The sequence below is a fragment of the Camellia sinensis genome, chromosome 14 (assembly GCF_055761805.1).
Source record: "Camellia sinensis isolate YWXY chromosome 14, ASM5576180v1, whole genome shotgun sequence".
NCBI lineage: Eukaryota > Viridiplantae > Streptophyta > Magnoliopsida > Ericales > Theaceae > Camellia > Camellia sinensis.
In genome coordinates this window covers 102,610,779-102,629,480 of record NC_138974.1, presented here as the reverse complement: position 1 = coordinate 102,629,480, position 18,702 = coordinate 102,610,779, and the positions used below count along the sequence as shown (strand labels likewise).

The 18,702-nt window shown below is 39.1% G+C and overlaps 3 non-coding genes and 7 pseudogenes across 3 annotated transcripts; all 10 read right to left on the bottom strand.

Moving 5' to 3' along the window:
* Positions 1 to 183: 183 nt before the first annotated feature.
* Positions 184 to 302, bottom strand: LOC114275585 (5S ribosomal RNA; annotated as a pseudogene).
* Positions 303 to 10,088: 9,786 nt separating this feature from the next.
* On the bottom strand, positions 10,089 to 10,207 carry LOC114275589 (5S ribosomal RNA; annotated as a pseudogene).
* Positions 10,208 to 10,403: 196 nt separating this feature from the next.
* On the bottom strand, positions 10,404 to 10,522 carry LOC114275580 (5S ribosomal RNA). Its single transcript, XR_003633763.2, has one exon. It is a non-coding gene; the product is annotated as a 5S ribosomal RNA (ribosomal RNA).
* Positions 10,523 to 10,694: 172 nt separating this feature from the next.
* On the bottom strand, positions 10,695 to 10,813 carry LOC114275636 (5S ribosomal RNA; annotated as a pseudogene).
* A 195-nt stretch (positions 10,814 to 11,008) lies between these two features.
* On the bottom strand, positions 11,009 to 11,127 carry LOC114275646 (5S ribosomal RNA; annotated as a pseudogene).
* Positions 11,128 to 11,592: 465 nt separating this feature from the next.
* On the bottom strand, positions 11,593 to 11,710 carry LOC114275584 (5S ribosomal RNA; annotated as a pseudogene).
* A 197-nt stretch (positions 11,711 to 11,907) lies between these two features.
* LOC114275634 (5S ribosomal RNA) lies at positions 11,908 to 12,026 on the bottom strand (annotated as a pseudogene).
* A 196-nt stretch (positions 12,027 to 12,222) lies between these two features.
* LOC114275593 (5S ribosomal RNA) lies at positions 12,223 to 12,341 on the bottom strand (annotated as a pseudogene).
* A 199-nt stretch (positions 12,342 to 12,540) lies between these two features.
* Positions 12,541 to 12,659, bottom strand: LOC114275602 (5S ribosomal RNA). The gene has a single exon (XR_003633768.1). It is a non-coding gene; the product is annotated as a 5S ribosomal RNA (ribosomal RNA).
* Positions 12,660 to 12,867: 208 nt separating this feature from the next.
* Positions 12,868 to 12,986, bottom strand: LOC114275597 (5S ribosomal RNA). The gene has a single exon (XR_003633765.1). It is a non-coding gene; the product is annotated as a 5S ribosomal RNA (ribosomal RNA).
* Between the last annotated feature and the right edge of the window lie 5,716 nt (positions 12,987 to 18,702).

Genomic DNA, 18,702 nt, shown 5'->3' with positions numbered 1-18,702 from the left:
ATTTTAAGCAGTAGACGGACAAAAAGTGAAATTGAATGGAAAAGGATAATCTGGATCGTTTAAAAGCGAGAAATTCGTCGAAAATGAGGTGAAAGTGATTGAATAGGCTAAAAACCGGACAGGTTGTCTGGGGAAGGGCGAAAAATAAAAGAAAAAAAAAATAGAAGAAAATAAACGGCAAAAGGGGTGCAACACAAGGACCTCCCAAGGGGTCACCCATCCTAGTACTACTCTCGCTTAAGCACTCTTAACTGCGTAGTTCTGATGGGATCCAGCGAATTAGTGCTGTTATTGTGATAACCCTGTTCCGTAATATGCTAATTGGTCCTTAATATGAGTATGATTATGTGTTTAATATGATTTTGTGTGCCATTATGTGAAAATATGTGGTTTTGAATTTCTATCTGTTCACCGTAGGAATATCTGTTTGATTATCTGCTTTGGAAATTAAATCGAAGGCCTTATCAGCCACAGAAACCGAAATTGGTCGCGTCATTGTGATTGGCATAATTTTTAGAGCCCACTGTGAAATTTAATTGAAAAATTGATTCGGATCAAAATAATTGGATTCAGAATGATCAATTCAGTGCTCCATTATCTAATATTAAAATAATGACTTAGTGGGGGCCTATCTAGAAAGGCACTACACATTTAATCCTTAAACTTGGTTTCAAAATCTGATTTTGGTGCCTTGAGACAGAGAGAAGGCCGGCCATAGAGATTGAAGGGAGAGACTTGTGCAATTTTTTGACTCAAGCTTGGGAATTTGAAGATTTGACTCTAGATATGACCAAATTAGAAGAATTGAGCCTCTAGGTGAGCATTGATCTTGAATTTGTAAGTTTGAATTTGTGATCTTGTAAGTTCAAGGTTTGTTTATGATCAAGAGCATGGTTTGAGTTGGTTTTGTTAAAATTGAGGCTTGATATGTGCATGCATGTGAAGAACTCCTATGGAATCACAACACTCTAGCATGTAATTTGTGAATTATGAAAGATTGGAAGTGTAATCCCACATGCAAGCATGATTTTGTTGAGTTTCATGGGAATGAGCACTAATTGCATCATTAGAAGTGAAAATGAAAGTCAAAATGGGCATGGATGTTGTTTATTAAAAATGGAAACCTTGAATGCATGAGTTTGAGTTAATTTGGGGCATGCATGTGATCAATTTGTGAAATTGAGCTCCATGTTGATGTGTTTTAGTGTTGGTACCATGTTAGTACAAGTATATGTGAAATTGGAACCATAATATGCAAGAAATGTGGTTGAAACGTCGAATTTGAACTCAAGAAACCATTCTGGAAAACCCAGAAATTTGATGTCTGCTCATGCGGGGAAACCGCCGCTCGAGCGTGAATTTCGTGCTCCCAGTATTTTCTGCAGACCATGATTTCCGCTCGAGCGGGGAAGTCCACGCTCGAGCGGGGAGCTATGTAGGATGGACTTCCGCTCGAGCGTCCAAGTTCCACGCTCGAGCGTAAAAATGACATAACCAGTACTATTACAGACCTCATGGGTCCGCTCGAGCGAGGAAGTCCACGCTCGAGCGGGGACCCTATTTTTTGAAATTTTATTTATGCGTTCTGTGTTTCATTTTTCGTCCTCGTCCACTTATAAGCACTCTTAGGCATGCATTGAGCATTGTAATTGAGTTAATGAGATAAGAATGAAGCCGAAAGAGGAAAATGTGAATTTAGAACGGATCAAATTGTTTGTGACCCTTTTGTGTTCATGGAATGTGTAGGGTCGAGCTCTAGGGCGAACCAACCAATCTATCACTGTGAGTAATATCGATATTTGAAACTGGTCATTTGTCCAATTGCTTATTTCTTTATAAGCCTTATGAGTTTGCCGGTTTGAATTATGGACAAATGTTTGACATGAATGAAAGGATGGGCTAGAGGCTGTTTTGACATGAATGGATGGGCCAAAGGCCGTTTTGACATATATGGATGGGCCAAAGGCCGTTTTGACATGAATGAATGGGCCAGAGGCCGTTTTGACATGAATGAATGGGCCAGAGGCCGTTTTGACGTGAAGGAATGAGCCAGAGGCCGTTTTGACATAAATGAGTGGGCCAGAGGCCGTTTTGACAGGAATGAAAGATAAATGGGCCAAAGGCCAGTATGTTGAAACCACAGTCACTTGACTTAATTGTGTATATAAATGTTAAATAAAAATGTGAATTGAGCCCAAGGCCGTTCGGAGTATGTTGTTCTACATATCATTTGTATCTTCTTATTTGATATTATTCACTGGGCTATCACTCACGCTCATTCATGTGTTTGTAGGTGAGCCAAGAGAGGCCCAGACCCAGCCCCAGTGAAGTCTATGTGGAACAACAAAAGTTTTTGGGAGAGTCAGCCCTTGTGTCTCACGCACGAGACTCGTCTTTGCCTTTCTGCTATGCTATGTTATTTGTGTCATGATGGCGAGGACTTTGCATATGTCTGTAAATAGTTTTGATGGGTTGACTTAGCTTTTGGATGATCCTGTTTTTACAGAACTTACGCTACTGTATTTCTGTTGTGAGTTACTAATGTATATATGTTTGGTCGTTTGGATGTGCCATGTAAGCACAGCTCTATGGACAAAGTTTTGAACTGCTTCTGTTTGGCCCCCATTAACTCTGTTAAGATACATTTGTTTTGGTTTGAGGCCGTAGGTAATCTCATGATTACTGGCCGGTTATGTCCTTAACCCACAGGGGCGGGTTCGGGTCATGATAGAGTGGTATCAGAGCACGAGTTAATAACTCACACACTTGTCCAAAAGAGCAATAAGCGTCTAGAAAAGATCTAGGATGCATTCATGTGATAAGTATGAATCTGAGAGCATCAAGAATACGCTTAACTATTAAATGTGAACAACTATGTATTATACATTTGTGAACTGCTTGCATTTCAAATTATTTGATTATATATGCTCTTTAGTGTATGCATACCTGTGTATCTTTTGTATAAAGTATAATGCAAGTTTAATCAGATGGTGAGAACAAGGGGTGACGAGATAGAGGAACCTTCGACTGCCGGACTGGATAGAATGGAAAGACTGATACAGGAAATGGTAGAAGCTTTGAGACAACAACAGGAGTGGCAACAATAGTGGCAGTAACCACACCCGCCACCTCTACCTCTGGCACCTCCTATGCCAGACAATCAGAATGATGACCGAATCATAGCTTTCACCAAAGAGTTCAAGAAAATGAAACCACCACAGTTCCATGGTGGATTAGATCCTTTGAAAGCTGAAGCTTGGATCCTCAGCATCGAAAAACTGTTTGAAGTATTTCCGTGTTCGGATACACAGAAAGTGCTTCTAGCCACCTTTATGCTAGAAGACGAAGCAAGAAGATGGTGGATGTTAATGCGTGAGAATTACAAAGTTGCTGAATGGGCAAAATTTCTAGAAATTTTCTATAACAAGTACTTCCCGCAGTGTGTCCGGGATAGGAAAGTAGCAGAGTTCATGGAACTTAAGCAAGACAGTATGACTGTAGCTGAGTATGAGGCCAAATTCACCGAATTGCCCAAGTTTGCACCACATGTAATTGATACTGACTATAAGAAGGCGAGACACTTTGAAGGTGGGCTCCGAAGTGACATTTTAGAAAGGGTAAATGTCTTGAAGTTGGAGACCTACATTGGAGTGCTAGACAGGGCTATCATATCAGAGGCTAACATAGCTAGACAGACTAAGTCAACAACTGACTGGAAAGGTAACAAAAAGAAAGGCTTCTTCTCAAAGAAGAAATTTTCGAAAAAGAAAAATACGGGCTCCTCAAATACTTCAAATTCTTCCCGAGACACAGCTCCCATGTGCAATATCTGTAGCAAAAAGCACCGTGGAGTTTGTTACCGTGTGCCAGGAGCCTATTTCAAGTGTGGTAAACAAGGGCACATGGCCCGAGATTGTAATCAGAATAGTGGGAAACTAGCTGCTAGCTCAACTGCATCAGTCCCGAAGCCGGGAAACACAATGAGACCAGCTATCACCGGGGATACCATGAGACAAGGGAGAGTTTTTGCACTTGTTCTAGGCGATACGCGTAATGCCAATGCAGTTGCCTCAGGTACTATTTCTATATATAAACAGGATGTTTTTCTATTAATTGACTCCGGATCCACACACTCTTTTGTGACATATGCATTCACATCTAGACTGAATAGACCTTTAGAATTATTGCCATATCTACTATGTGTGTCCGCTCCATCTGGGGAATCTGTATTGTGTGAATCTATATACCGATTTTGTGATTTGCGTGTTGAGGATGCTATCCTATATGTAGATTTGTTGCCCTTGAACTTTAGGCATTTTGATGTAATTTTGGGCATGGATTGGTTGACCAAGTATTGTGCCACCATTGATGGTGTGACAAAACGAGTTGTATTTAAACCACCGGAACATAAAGAGATTGTGTTTGTGGGTAATGGGGTAGTGCCTCCACCTTATTTGATATCTGCAATGAAAGCATGTAAACTGATCAGGAAAGGGTGTCAGGGTTATTTGTGCTATGTGTTGTCTGAACAATCTGTAAATGCTGAATTGAATGATATCCCTATTGTTAGAGAATTTCCAGATGTGTTTCCAAATGAACTACCAGGGGAATTGGTGGACAGGGAGATAGAATTCACTATTGAGACTGTATCAGGCACCTAGCCTATTTCTAAAACTCCCTATAGAATGGCTACAGCTGAAATGAAAGAATTGAAAGAACAATTGCAAGACTTGTTTGACAAGGGGTTTATCTGACTTAGCACTTTGCCTTGGGGTGCACCAGTTTTGTTTGTAAAAAAGAAGGATGGGACTTTGCGTCTGTGCATCGATTATCGGGAATTGAACAAGGTAACGATAAAGAACAAATACCCTTTACCCCGTATCGATGATTTATTTGACCAGTTATAGGGATCACATGTGTTTTCTAAGACTGATTTGAGATCCGGGTATCATCAGTTGAAAGTAAAGGTGGACGATGTTGAGAAAACCGCATTCAGAACGAGGTATGGACATTTTGAGTTTCCTGTTATGCCATTTGGAGTAACTAATGCTCCAGCAGCATTTATGGATCTAATGAACCGAATTTTTAAAACCTTCCTTAACGAATTTGTTGTGGTTTTTATTGATGACATTTTCATATACTCTAAAGATAGACTTGAACATGAACAACATTTGAGAACTGTCCTGCAAATACTTAGGGAAAGGAAATTGTTTGCTAAACTAAAGAAATGTGAGTTTTGGTTGGATGAAATTGTTTTCTTAGGGCATGTGACCAACAAGAAGGGATTTCAGTGGACCCACAGAAAATAGAGGCAATTGTAAATTGGCCTACACCGACCAATGTAACAGAAGTCCGCAGTTTTATGGCTTTTACTGGGTACTACAGGAGGTTTGTGAAAGATTTTTTGAAAATAGCTGTGCCTCTTACCCAACTGACGCGCAAAGGGCAACCTTTTGAGTGGAACGATGAAAGAGAATCAGCCTTTCATGAATTGAAAACAAGATTGACCACTGCACCGATTTTGACACTACCGTCAGGTACGGAAAATTTTGTAATTTTTAGTGATGCGTCTTATAAAGGTTTGGGTTGTGTGCTAATGCAGAATGGAAAGGTTATTGTTTATGCGTCCCGACAGTTGAGACCGCATGAGAAGAACTACCCAACACATGACTTAGAATTGGCTGCAGTTGTTTTTGCTTTGAAAATCTGGCGGCATTATTTGTACGGGGCAAAGTGTGAAGTCTACACGGATCACAAAAGTCTGAAATACTTCTTCACACAGAAGGAGTTGAATATGCGATAGAGGAGATGGCTGGAACTGATAAAGGATTATGATTTAGAGATTCAGTATCACCCCGGGAAAGCTAACACAATTGCTGACACCTTGAGCAGAAAATCAACTTTGAGTATGGCTTGTTTGCTTACTGAACAGAAAGAGATCTTGCAAGATTTTGAGAAGCCTGAAATTGAAGTGGTAATGTGTGAAATGGGCGGATTGATAGCCGCTATTATAGCCGAGCTGGCAATCATTGAAGAAATCAAGCAGAAACAGAAAGAGGATGAATTCCTCCAGAAAGTGATTGATGAATTTGAGACAAGTCCAAAAGCGGAGTTCAGTATAAAAAATGAAGTGTTGAAATTCTGAAACCGAATGTGTGTCCCTGATATTCCGGAACTAAAGAAGAGGGTTTTAGATGAAGCCCACAGATCCGTATTTGCTATGCATCCAGTCAATAATAAAATGTATCGGGATTTGAAACAAACCTATTCGTGGCCTAAAAATGAAGAAGGAGATTGCAGAATACGTGTCCAAATGTCTTCAGTGTCAGCAAGTTAAAGCTGAACATCAGAAACCGGGCAGTCTACTGTAACCTCTCCCTATTCCTGAGTGGAAGTGGGAACATGTGACTATGGATTTCGTTGTTGGCCTACCTCGGACTCCTCGGGGTATGGATTCTATTTGGGTTGTAGTTGATAGACTGACTAAATCTGCACATTTTCTACTTGTTAGAACTACGTTTAATGCTTATAGATTGGCTACCATATATGTTGATGAGATTGTCCGTTTACATGGAGTTCCGGTATCTATTGTGTCGGATAGAGATCTGAAATTTGTATCTAGATTGTGGAAAGGTTTGCAGGAAGCTATGGGGACAGAACTAAGGCTCAGTACTGCATTCCACCCACAGACAGATGGGCAATCAGAACGAACAATACAGACTTTGGAAGATATGCTTCGAATGTGTGTTTTAGATTTTCAGGGGAGTTGGGAAGACTATTTGCCACTTGTAGAATTTGCATACAATAACAACTTCCACTCCAACATCAGTATGGCACTATACGAGGCTTTGTATGGTAGGCGGTGTAGATCACCAATTTGTTGTACAGAAGTCGAGGATAGAGCTTTACTTGGGCCTGAAATTGAGCAAGACACTTCTGAGAAAATCAAAACTATTCGGCAAAGGCTCAAAACAACTCAGGACCGACAAAAGAATTATGCAGATGTTCGAGGAAGACCTCTTGAGTATGAGGTCGGTGACCATGTGTTTATTCGTGTGTCCCCAATGAAAGGCCATGTCAGGTTTGGGAAGAAGGGCAAGTTGTCGCCTCGTTACATCAGGCCGTTCTAGATTTTGGAAAGACTTGGTCCAGTTGCCTATAGAGTTGCTTTGCCACCGGGATTCGAACAGATCCGTAACGTGTTTCATGTGTCGATGTTGAGGGGTTACCTCCGGGTAGCTATAGATGAAATTATGGAATACGCTGAATGGCCGAAACGAATTGTTGATCGGCAAGTGAAACAGTTGAGAAGCAAGTCTATCCCAATTGTGAAAGTGGAATGGAAGGAACACTATGGGACAGATGCTACATGGGAAAAAGAGGAGGAAATGTGACTACGCTATCCACATTTGTTTCCCGACGAAGGTAAATTAAGTTTGGAGGACCAAACTTCCAAAAGGGGGGAAGACTGTTATAACCCTGTTCCGTAATATGCTAATTGGTCCTTAATATGAGTACGATTATGTGTTTAATATGATTTTGTGTGCCATTATGTGAAAATATATGGTTTTGAATTTCTATCTGTTTACCGTAGGAATATCTGTTTGACTATCTACTTTGGAAATTAAATCAAAGGCCTTATCGGCCACAGAAATCGAAATTGGTTGCGCCATTGTGATTTGCATAATTTTTAGAGCCTACGGTGAAATTTAATTGAAAAATTGATTCGGATCAAAATAATTAGATTCAGAATGATCAATTTAGTGCTCCATTATCTAATATTAAAATAATGACTTAGTGGGAGCTTATGTAGAAAGGCACTACACATTTAATCCTTACACTTGAGTTTAAAATCTGATTTTGGTGCCTTGAGAGAGAGAGAAGGCCGGCCATAGAGATTGAAGGGAGAGACTTGTGTAATTTTTTGACTCAAGCTTGGGAATTTGAAGATTTAACTCTAGATTTGACCAAATTAGAAGAATTGAGCCACTAGGTAAGCATTGATCTTGAATTTGTAAGTTTGAATTTGTGATCTTGTAAGTTTAGGGTTTGTTTGTGATCAAGAGCATGGTTTGAGTTGGTTTTGTTGAAATTGAGGCTTGATATGTGCATGCATGTGAAGAACTCCTATGGAATCACAACACTCTAGCATGTAATTTGTGAATTTTGAAAGATTGGAAGTGTAATCCCACATGCAAGCATGTTTTTGTTGAGTTTCATGGGAATGAGCACTGATTGCATCATTAGAAGTGAAAATGAAAGTCAAAATGGGCATGCATGTTGTTTATTAAAAATGGAAACCCTGAATGCATGAGTTTGAGTTAATTTGGGGCAAGCATGTGATCAATTTGTGAAATTAAGCTCCATGTTGATGTGCTTTAGTGTTGGTACCATGTTTGTACAAGTATATGTGAAATTGGAGCCATAATAAGCAAGAAATGTGGTTGAAATGTCAAATTTGAACTCAAGAAACCATTCTAGAAAACCCAAAAATTTGATGTCCGCTTGAGCGGGGAAGTCGCCGCTCGAGCGTGAATTTCGTGCTCCCAGTATTTTCTGCAGACTATGATGTCCGCTCTAGCGGGGAAGTCCACGCTCGAGCGGGGAGCTATGTAGGATGAACTTCCGCTCGAGCGTCCAAGTTCCACGCTCGAGCGTAAAAATGACATAACCAGTACTTTTGCAGACCTCATGGGTCCGCTCGATCGGGGAAGTCCACACTCGAGCGGGGACCCTATTTCTGAAATTTTGTTTATGCGTTCTGTGTTTTGTTTTCTGTCCTTGTTCACTTGTAAGCACTCTTAGGCATGCATTGAGCATTGTAATTCAGTTAATGAGATAAGAATGAAGCCTAAAGAGGAAAATGTGAATTTAGAACGGATCGAATTGTTTGTGACCCTTTTGTGTTCATGGAATGTGTAGGGTCGAGCTCCAGGGCGAACCAACAAACCGATCACTGTGAGTAATATCGATATTTGAAGCTTGTCATTTGTCCAATTGCTTATTTTCTTTTAAGCCTTATGAGTCGGCCAGTTTGAATTATGGACAAATGTTTGATGTGAATGAAAAGATGGGCCAGAGGCTGTTTTGACATGAATGGATAGGCCAAAGGCCATTTTGACATGAATGAATGGGCCAGAGGCCGTTTTCACATGAATGAATGGGCCAGAGGCCGTTTTCACATGAATGAATGGGCCAGAGGCCGTTTTGACATAAATGAGTGGGCCAGAGGCCGTTTTGACAGGAATGAAAGATAAATGGGCCAAAGGCCAGTATGTTGAAACCACAGTCACTTGACTTAAATTGTGTATATAAATGTTAAATAAAAATGTGAATTGGGCCTAAGGCCGTTCGGAGTATGTTGTTCTACACATCGTTTGTATCTTCTTATTTGATATTATTCACTGGGCTATCGCTCACACTCATTCATGTGTTTGTAGGTGAGCCAAGAGAGGTCCAGACCCAGCCCCAGTGAAGTCTATGTGGAACAACAAAAGTTTTTGGGGGAGTCAGCCCTTGTGTCTCACGCACGAGACTCGTCTTCGTCTTTCTGCTATGCTATGTTATTTGTGTCATGCTGGCAAGGACTTTGCATATGTCTGTATATAGTTTTCATGGGTTGACTTAGTTTTTGGATGATCCTGTTTGTACAGAACTTATGCTACTATATTTCTGTTACGAGTTACTAATGTATATATGTTTGGTCGTTTGGATGTGCCATGTAAGCACAGCTCTATGGACAAAGTTTTGAACTACTTCCGTTTGGCCCCCATTAGGTCTGTTAAGATACATTTGTTTTGGTTTGAGGCCATAGGTAATCTCATGATTACTGGCCGGTTATGTCCTTAACCCACGGGGGCGGGTTCGGGTCATGACAGTTATGATTGCACCTGAAGATTAATCGCAACCTCATTGTTTTAAGCAGTAGACAGACAAAAAATGAAATTGAATAGAGGAGGATAATTTGGAAATGGGTTAAAATCGAGAAATTTGTCGAAAATGAGGCGAAGGCGATTGAATGGGCAAAAAATCGAACAGGCTATTTGGGGAAGGGTGAAAAAAAAATGAGAAGAAAAAAAATGGCAAAAGGGGTGCTACACGAGGACTTCCTAGGGGGTCACCCATCCTATTACTACTCTCCCCTAAACGCGCTTACCTGCGTAATTCCGATGGGATCTGGTGCATTAGTGCTGGTATGATCGCACCCAAAGATTAACCGCGACTTTATTTTTTAAGCAGTAGGCGGATGAAAAATGAGATTGAATGGAAGAGGATAATCTGAAAATGGTTTAAAAGAGAGAAATTTGTGAAAAAAGAGGCGAAGGCGAATGAATGGGCTAAAAATCGGACATGTTGTCTGGGGAAGGGTGAAAAAAAAAAAGAGATGAAAAAAAATTGCAAAAGGGGTGCAGCACGAGGACTTCCCAGGGGGTCACCCATCCTAGTACTGCTCTCGTCCAAGCACACTTAACTGCGGAGTTCTGATGGGATCTGGTGCAATGGTGCTGGTATGATCGCACCCGAAGATTAACTGCGACTTTATTGTTGTAAGCAGAAGATGGACAATCAGGAAATGGTTTAAAAGCCCGAAATTTGTCAAAAGGAGGGGAAGGCGATGGAATGGGCTAAAAATCAGACAGGTTGCCCAGAGAAGGGTGAAGAAAAAAAAAAGAGAAAAAAAAAAAACGGCAATAAGGGGGCAACCTGAGGACTTTCCAGGGTGTCACCCATCCTAGTACAACTCTTGCCCAAGCACGCTTAACTGCGGAGTTCTGATGGGATCTGGTGCATTAGTGCTGGTATGATCACACCTGAAGATTAGCCGCGGCTTTATTGTTTTAAGCAGTAGACAGACAAAAAATGAAATTGAATGGAAGCGGAGAACCTGGAAATGGTTTACAAGCGTGAAATTTGTCAAAAAGGAGGCGAAGGCGATTGAATGGGCTAAAAATTGAACAAGTTGTCCAGGGAATGGCGAAAAAAAAATTGAAGAAAAAAAATGGCAAAAGGGGAGCAATATGAGGACTTCCTAGGGGGTCACCCATCCTAGTACTACTCTCGCCAAAGCACGCTTAACGGCGGAGTTCGAATGGGATTCAGTGCATTAGTGTTGGTATGATCGCAATTGAAGATTAACAGCAACTTTATTGTTTTAAGCAGTAGGCGGACAAAAAATGAAATTGAAAGGAAGAGGATAATTTTGAAATGGTTTAAAAGCGAGAAATTTGTCGAAAAGGAGGTGAAGACAACTGAATTGGCACAAAATCGGACAGGTTGTCCAGGGAAGGGTGAAAAAAAAAAAGAAAAAAAAAACAGAAGAAAATAAATGGCAGAAGGGGTGCAACACCAGGACCTCCCAGGGGGTCACCCATCCTAGTACAACTCTCGTCCATGCACTCTTAACTGCGGAGTTCTGATGGGAACTGGGGAATTAGTGCTGTTAATGAAATTGAATAGAGGAGGATAATCTAGAAATGGCTAAAGGCAAAAAATTTATCGAAAGGGAGACGAAGGCGATTGAATGGACTAAAAATTTGACAGGTTGTCCGGAGAAGGGCGAAAAAAAAATGAGAAGAAAAAAAAACGGCGAAAGGGGTGCAACACGAGGACTTCCTAGGGGGTCACCCATCCTAGTACTACTCTCGCCCAAACACGCTTACCTGCGTAGTTTTAATGGATCCGGTGCATTATTGCTGGTATGTTCGCAATCAAAGATTAACCGCGACTTTATTTTTTTATGCAGTAGGCGGACAAAAAATGAAATTAAATGGAGGAAGATAATATAGAAATGGTTTAAAAGCAATAAATTTGTCGAAAAGGAGGCGAAGGCGATTGGATGGACTAAAAATCGAACAAGTTGTCCGCGGAAGGGTGAAAAAAAAAAAGAGAAGAAAAAAAAGGGCAAAAGGGGAGTAACACGAGGACTTCCAAAGTGGTTACCCGTCCTAATACTACTCTCACCCAAGCACGCTTAACTGCGGAGTTCTGATGGGATCTGGCGCATTAGTGCTTGAATGATCGCACCCGAAGATTAACTGCAACTTTATTGTTTTACGCCATAGACGGAGAAAAAACGAAACTGAATGGAAGAGGATAATCTAGAAATAGTTTAAAAGAAAGAAATTGGTGAAAAGGAGGCGAATGCGATTGAATGGGCTAAAAATCGGACAGGTTGTCCGGGTAAGGGTGAAAAAAAAAATGTGAAGAAAAAAAATGGCAAAAGCAGTAAAACACGAGGACTTCCCAAAGGGTCACCCACCCAAGCACTGCTCTCTCCCAAGCACGGTTAACTACAGAGTTTTGATGGGATCCAGTGCATTGGTGCTGGTATGATCACATCCGAAGAATAACCGTGACTTGATTGTTGTAAGCAAATGACGAACAAAAAATGAAATTGAATGGAAGAGGATAATATGGAAATGGTTTAAAAGCCAGAATTTTGTCCAAAAGGAGGAGAAGGCGATTGAATTGGTAAAAAAAAACAGACAGGTTGTCCGGGGATGGGTGAAAAAAAAAAAGAGAAGAAAATAAACGGAAAAAGGGGTGCAACACGGGGACTTCCCAGGGTGTCACCCATCCTAGTACAACTCTCACCCAAGCACGCTTAACTATGGAGTTCTGATGGGATCCGGTGAATTAGTGCTGGTATGATCGTACCCGAAGATTAACCGTGACTTAATTGTTTCAAGCAGTAGGTGGACAAAAAATGGAATTGAATAGAAGAGGAAAATCTAGAAATGGTTTAAAAGTGAGAAATTTGTCGAAAAGAAGGCTAAGGCGATTGAATGGTTTAAAAATCGGACGGGTTGTCCGGGGAAGGGTGAAAAAAAAGAAAAAGAAAAATAGAGAAGAACAAAAATGACAAAATGGGTGCAACACGAGGACTACCTAGGGGGTCAACCATGCTAGTACTACTCTCGCCCAAGCACGCTTAACTGCGGAGTTCTGATGGGATCCGCTGCATTGGTGCAGGTATGATCGCACCCGAAGATTAATCGCGGCTTTATTTTCGCACCCGAAGATTAATCGCGGCTTTATTTTTTTAAGCAGAAGACAGACAAAAAATGAAATTGAATGATAAGCCGTGCTCAGGTCTAACTTAGCACCCCAAGATCTGATTTACCTACTTAATTTGCCCATCCGTCTGAGGATGATAAGCCGTGCTCAGGTCTAACTTAGCACCCAAAGCATACTAAAAACTCTCCCACAAATAACGGATCACGATCCGAAACTATAGAAACTGATGCACCGTGAAGGCGCACCACCTCCTGAATATACAGCCTAGCCATTTTATCTGTAGTTCGGTGAACACTGATAGAAATAAAATGAGTAGACTTGGTGAGTCAATCCACTATCGCCCAAATAGATTCATTGCCTTGCTTAGACTATGGCAATCCATCCACGAAGTCCATAGAGATGTACTTCCATTTCCAAGTATTGATCTTGAGAGGCTGCAAAAGTCCAAACGGTCGTTGGTGTTCTGCCTTAACTTGTCTTGAAAGACTAAGAATGCATTCATTCGATAAGTATATACTTGTGTGCGTTAAGATTATGCAACTATGTGAATATATGAAACATGAATTGTTATGCCCCTGTGTGTATGTGCAAATTTCTACATAAATTATAATACGAGTTTACATATGTCATGGTGATAACAAGGGCTAGTGAGATAGATGAGTCTAGTACTGCCACTTTAGACATAATGAAAAGAATGATTTAGGATATGATTGAATAACTAAGGCAACAACGACAACAACCATCCCCACCGCCACCAATGCCTATATCACCTCCAGTATAAGAATATCAGGTGGGTGACTATACAATTGGTTTGACTAAGGAATAAAAGAAAATAAAACCACCACAGTTCTAGGAAGGAGTTGGTCCATTGAAAGCTGAGGCTTGGGTCCTTGGTATTGAAAAGCTATTCGATGTATTTTCGTGCACTGATGCACATAAAGTTTAGTTAGTTGCTTTTACCTTGGAGGGTGATGCTTGAAGATGGTGGATATTAATGTGGAATGAAAATGTAGGAGTTGGTTTGGCACGATTTCCAAAAATCTTTTACGAGAAGTACTTCTCTCAGTGCATTCGAGACCGAAAAGTATCTGAATTCAAAGGGTTGAAACAAGGAAATCAAACCATAGCTGAATATGAGGCATGGTTCATTGAGTTGGCTACATTCGTACTGGACATGGTCGACACTGATTACAAGAAGCCAAGAAAGTTTGAGGGTGGACTTCGAAATACAATCCTGGAGAAAGTAAATGTTCTAAAGTTGCCAAAGTATGTGGATGTACTAGACAAAGCCTTAATGTCTGAATTGAATTTGGCTTCACATAACCAACCGTTTGAATAGAAAGGAAAGAGACATGGTTCTTATTCGAGTAAGGGATCATCATCACCAAAGAAGCAAAATTTGGGAATGTCTAGTGCCTTCAATTCCACAAGAGACTCTGCATCTACATGTAATGAATGTGGCAGGAAACAATGGGGAGTCTGTTACCATACTTCTACGGTGTGCTTTAGATGTGGGAAGATAGGACACATGGTCAAAGATTGTCCCCAAAATGAACGGAGAAGTAGATGATTGGCTGCTAGTTCAACTAGATTTGTTCCAATGCCAAGAAATGCTGCTAGACCCACTGTCACGACCCAAAGCCTCTCCTATAGGTTAGGATCATAACTGGTCAGTAATCATGAGATTACCTATGACCTCAGACAAAAATCGATTAAAAATTAATAGTATGGGGCCAGATGCAGAAGCAGAACTTCAAATTTTGCCCAATGAGAACTTCAAATTTTGCCCAATGAGCTGAGCATATATGGCATAACAAAACTTTTCACTTATATAATAATCACACCCAACAGAACAAAAAAGATTATACATGTCCAAGACCATTCAGAAACTGGCAAATCAAAGACCAAGGTTAATATACAGGCCTGGTCTTCCATGACCATCGAAAGTAGCAAAAAGAAAATCAAACAAAAGTTGGCTGACTCCAAAATCTCGGTAACTTTCACAATCTCACTAAGGCTGGGGCTAGACATCTCGCAGCTCACTTACATACATATAAATACGGAGTGAGCTAATGTCCAGTGAATAATACCAGAGTAAAGAGATTAATGAATGAGATTCTCATATAAATAAATCATACTTATAAATTAAACATTTGAACTACTATTCTCATTCATATACAAAATTTATAGATCATAACAAAGAAAAACGACCTTGGGTCCAGTATATCATATCCATATGCAAAACGACCGCAGGTCCAACTCATATACAAAACAACCGCAGGTTCATTATATGTAAAACGACCTTGGGTCCATCAATACAAAATGACCTCGGGTCCAATACTCATTCATAGACCAACATCAGGTCTAATGGATCCATATACAAATGATCACCGGTCCTTCATGTCATAATACCAAACGACCATGGGTCCAACACTCTTATATTCATATTTATGCACAAAGTCATATTCATGATCATGATCACATTCGTATTCATATTCAAAATAGCCTTTGGTCTAATCAATTTCTTATTCACAACGACCTTTGGTCCATTTAACAATCATACAAAATGACCTTTGGTCGAATTCATCTATAAGATGACCTTTTAGCCTATCTGGTTAAACATTCCAAACGGCCTTAGGCCCAATCTGTATCCTTGTCAAATATACCAAACGGCCTTAGACTCAATTTGTGTCCTTGTCAAATATAGCGAATAGCCTTGGGCCCATTTCATATTATTTGTTTTTTTAATAAACATTCCAAACGGCCTTCAGCCCATTTTGTATTCATATATCAATCACTTTACAGATTCTATTATGAATCAAATGGATAGAATACCATTCATAGTACAAATTCATAAGTACAGAAACTTACCACATAGGTAACATTAAGAAAATAATGCATACACAAAAATATCTTTACTAAGATATTACTCACTGTGTTTGGAATGTTGATTTGTCTTTTTGAATGCTCCTACACAATTCATAAACACACACAAATTGGATCACAATGCTATTTAATTCACTCCTTAACTTGTTTAATTCTCTTAGGCTCCTTTCTAAGCTTTTTATTCATTTAGAATGCACAATGTATGCCTAAGAGTGTTCAAATCATGAACTTGCGTGGATTATCCTTACTTCAAATAATAGTAAGAAATTCTTTCAAAAACATGGATTACAAGGTTCATCCTCGAAGGATGAAACTCAACGTTCAAACCAAATGAATCTTTCTCTCTTTCCTAATCTTTTACTTAAGTTGTTTCTTAGCTTATTTGTCCTTAATAAGTCATAATTCTTGCTTAAGAATGCCCTGAAAGAGATGGGAACGAAGATATGAACTCAAAACATCTTTTGAAAACATGCTAAAAATGAGATGTTGGCTAGAGCCAACTTTTGGTCACTAGAGCCACTACCGCTCGAGCCAACTTTTGCAGAGTGCAAAATACTGGGAGCTCGTAATGTTGGCTCGGGCCACCACTTGGTCGCTCGAGCCATTTGGTAATTTTTTGGGTTTCAAAATAGAGAAATTAAGTTCCAAAAATACGTTTTAACATGTAAAAGGTTGCATGACCATTTCAAACTCATGAAAACATTTTGATAATCATAAAAACATTTTAGAAAACTTAAATACAAGATCATCCATAAATCATTTGCTCAAAACCTCATGAATTTACCAAAATTGAACTCAAACCTTCATGCATGTGAGGATAAATTTCAAAACTCTTTTCTTGACTTTCCAAACATAAAATTAAGCTTCCAAGACTTATGAAACAATGATGCATGTGCAATATAATTTCCAATTTCAACATTAATCATAGAATTCAAACCCAAAATGATAAAATTCTGCATACTCATTTTCTAAATTCAACATGGATCATGCTAAAAAGTATAAAACTCTTCCAGTTCATGAATTCATGTAATTCAAACCTTGAAGACTTAGAAAGCATGAATGCATGTACAATCTAACTTCAAAATTCAACATAGATCACAAATTCATGTTCAAAAATGAGGAATCATAAGAACATGATGCATGCATGTATGTCAAACTTCAAGTTCATCATCTTTAAGCTCATTACATGTTATTGATTTCATAATTAATGGCTTAATCTTAGAAATCAAGGCTCAAAACTTACCTAGAGGACTCAAGAACAATAATTCTTACAAGATTATGAGTTGTCTTCTTCAATTCTTCAATCCTTAAGTAATTCTCCCAACTTTTTGTTCTTCTCTCTCTCTCTCTCTACCAGGATGATTCTCTCTCTTTCTAGAGCTCCAGCAGATTTTGTCTAAGTGTGGGCTCATGTAACATTGCTTATCATATATATAGTAGGTAATTAGCTTAAGCTAATTAATTAAGGATTAGCCTAACTAATCAAGGCTCGTTTGAATCAATTTTTAATTAAACTTCACAATAAGCTCTAAAAATTACGTTGATCACAATAAATTAATCAATTTCAGTTTCTGTCGCCTTTACGACTCTCAATTTCAGATTATAGCATAGCTTGTAACATATTTTTCTACAATCAATAGATAGACACCCAAAAATCACATAGGACACATAATTAGCATTTAGATTCATATTAGGCTTATAAACACATATATAATTAATGAATTAAAAGCTTAATACGGAACAAGGTTGTCACATTTTCCCCCTCTTTAGGAAGTTTGGTCCTTCAAACTTATGTTATCTTTAGTCGGGAACACTTCGGAATACTTTTATTGAATGATTTCAATTCTTTTTGGTAGTCATTTGCTCTGTCTCAAAATCAAGCAATAGTTTGTCCTCCACCAGTCAGAGACTTTTTTTTGCCATACGTTAGCTTAAGCTAATTAATTAAGGAAAATCAAGGCTCATTCTACTTAATTTAATCTAATTCATTTGTTCTGAATCAATTTTTAATTAAATTTCACAATAGGCTCTAAAAATTATGCTGATCACAAAAAATTAATTAATTTCAGTTTCTATTGCCTTTACGACCCTCAACTTCAGATTATAGCAGAGATTGTAATAGATTTTTCTACAATCAATAGATAAGCATCCAAAAATCACATAGCACACATAATTAGCATTCAGATTTGTATTAGGCATATAAACACATATAATTAATGAATTAAAAGCTTAATATGGAATAGGGTTGTCACACCTGCTGTGCCAGAGATACCCTCTGGCAAAGAAGAGTTTTTGCACTCGTCCTAGGTGATATACAGAATACTGAGGTTGTTGTCTCAAGTACGCTTCTATTTGCAACTAAGACGCTTATGTGCTAATTGATTCGGGTTTGACACATTCTTTTGTATCTACTATATTTGCACATAGATTGAATAGACCCATGAAATCACTGCCTTATGTGTTATGTGTATCTGCTCCATCTTGGAAATCTATTTTGTTTTCATTTATATATCGTGCTTGTGAAATTCTTATTGGGAATGCTACATTATTTGTGGATTTGTTACCTTTTGACATAAGACATTTTGATATGATTTTGGGAATGGACTGGTTGTCTAGGTATTGTACTACTATTGATTTGTGACAAAACGAGTTTTGTTTAGACCACCGGAGCATGATGAGTTTTGGTTTGAGGATAATGGCCTAATACCTCCACCTTACTTAATTTCAGCTATGAAAGCATGTAAGTTTCTTAATAAGGGGTGTTAGGGATATCTATGTAGTGTTTTGACTATCTAATCT